The sequence below is a fragment of the Chiloscyllium plagiosum genome, chromosome 39, assembly GCF_004010195.1.
Source record: "Chiloscyllium plagiosum isolate BGI_BamShark_2017 chromosome 39, ASM401019v2, whole genome shotgun sequence".
NCBI classification, from domain to species: Eukaryota; Metazoa; Chordata; class Chondrichthyes; order Orectolobiformes; family Hemiscylliidae; genus Chiloscyllium; species Chiloscyllium plagiosum.
In genome coordinates this window covers 7092936-7095371 of record NC_057748.1, presented here as the reverse complement: position 1 = coordinate 7095371, position 2436 = coordinate 7092936, and positions in this window count along the sequence as shown.

Here is a 2436-nt window from a genome sequence, read left to right as displayed (position 1 = left end):
CCTCTAGTTTCGGACTCCGCCACTCCAGGGAAAAGACTTTGTCTATTTATCCTATCCGTGCCCCATTTGTCATTCATCCCGAATTGCCCTTGAGCTGAGCAGCTTTGTTTCAGAGGGCAGTTAAGAGTTGACCACATTGCTGTGGGTTTGGAGTCACATGTAGGCTAGACTGGGTAAGGACGACAGATTTCCTTCCCTGAAGGACATTGACGATTCTGAAAAATTTTGTGATAATTGACGATAATGCCACGCTTGCCATTACTGAGACTGGCTGTCAGTTTGATTGAATTTAAGGTGGGGTGTCAGTAGACCGTTGACATCATCTGGACACCACCATGTCTCCTAACAATGGGGAGAAAGGATGTGGCTATGAAAATGCAAGATCAATGTCCACTTTAGCAAATAGCGGCACAACATTTGGATCAATACTTCAAACCTAGCTTTGGTGATAGAATCTCAAGGCAAGGAGCGACCCAAACCCTGGGGTAATGGAGATTTACTCCCAATATCAGCTTCCACCTTAAAACATCTTCAGAGGGAGCTATGATAAGGTCCTGAACAAAGGCCCATCTTCACATTTTGAAACCCAGGAGTTCTTTGTGCACCAGGTACCAGGATATCAATCCCTGAACAAGGACGCCAGCGATGAGAGTTTAATTTCAAAAGACTGGGTAATTACAAATTGTCTATTGTGGCGAGGCCAGCATTGATTGACCATTCCTCATTGTCCAGAAGGTGGTTAAGAGTGCTGTGGGTCTGGAGTCACATGCTGGTGTGAACAGCAGTTTCCTTCCCTGAAGGACATTAGTAAACCAGATGGGCTTTTCCAAGAATTGGCAATGGATTCATGGTCATCATTAGACTCTTAATCGCAAATTTGTTACTAAATTTCCTGGAGTAATCGAGTCCAGGTCCCCATTATTTAGGCCTCTGGATTCATAGTCGATCATTGATACCATTAGGACCACCACCCCTTCAGTAAACTGCTTCAGTTATATAAAGGTTTCATTGCTCTGACCGACCAATCATCAGCCAAGACCACCATCATTATGCTGCACTGACCTCCCCCCTCCCCCAAACTGACAGGACGGCAAAAAGACTCTCATCACCCAATGGGGTACAAAACAATCCACTTCCCCTTCAGTTTCCACATTTCCACTTCTCGGGAAGAGCAGCATTCAAAGAAACTGATGAAAAGAGACATAATGCCCCCATGTGATTGTTTTTTAACTCTAGCGTAGCACATAGCAGTGTCCTGGAGATTGACCTTTGATTCCTGCAGTTGGGTGGCTAATCTTCAAGGTAGGGAGGTCAATCCTCGAGATGGGTCAATCCTGGAGGGTAGGGAGCCCTATTTCCATCACAGTTGGGGTTTTAGTGAAGTTACAACAGCAGAAACTCAAACCCTGACCATTTTCGCAGCCGTCTCTCTCTCTCTCTCTCTTTCTCTCTCTGTTTAGACCCAGAAGTGAAGGCCCCAGATGGAAACCATTTTGTTCGGTCAGCCACCTGACCTTTAATATCTGGTGCGCTCACTGTCCTGTCCGGAATGTCGGTTAGAGTCTCGGATGTGGGGTGTTAAATGGAGCATGGTTTGAGTTGATTTTGTTTGAAACACTGGGCTGGTTTTCCACAGATGGTGCCTCATGTGAATTTGAGTTCTGGCTGCCTGTCTCATACTGCCATCTACAGACTCCCATCTCACACTGACTCATGTTCATCACATCTGAATGAGGCAGGATCACCGACTCTGAGGAAGTAAAGTGAGGGCCCTCGACTTGGCGGGTGTGGAGGAGGGAAGGTGGTAGATTGGGGAGATTCTACAGCTTCAAGGGCACAGGGTCCACACAGCAGCCTCGGGCCCAGGCAGGCTCCAAACACAAAACTAGGCCCTGACAATATTACAAAAAGGGAGCAGCTTTCTGTCAGTGTACTCCCTTAACACGGTCATTGCCACTTCCAGTACTGCTCTCTCAATGCTCCGAACCCTTTCCAAAGAGCCCCGGGAACCCAACATGGGGAACAAATCGAAAAATTACATGCTGGTTCCATAAAAATATAAGATGGTTGGTAGCCCTGGAAGCAGCAGTTATTATAACTACTACCAGAGAGGCAGACAGCTCTCTTCAATCTTATGTACATTCACCAGGAGGCAGCTCTTTCACATGTGTAGCCTTCTCTTCTTTCTCACTCTCATTCTCCTTGAGACCCCATCTCTGTTCATCTCTCTTTCCCTCTCAATCTCTCTCCTTGTCTATATCTGTCCCTTTTGCTTTGTTCCTTTCTCCCTATCTCTCTCCCTCCCATATCTCTATCTCTTCCTCTCCCAGTCTCTCACTTTCTCTCCCCATCTCCCTCTCCATCTCTTTCTCTCCTTGTCTTTCTCTTTCCCTTTCCTTCCCTGTCTCTCACAGACTGTATCTCTCTCTCTCTGTC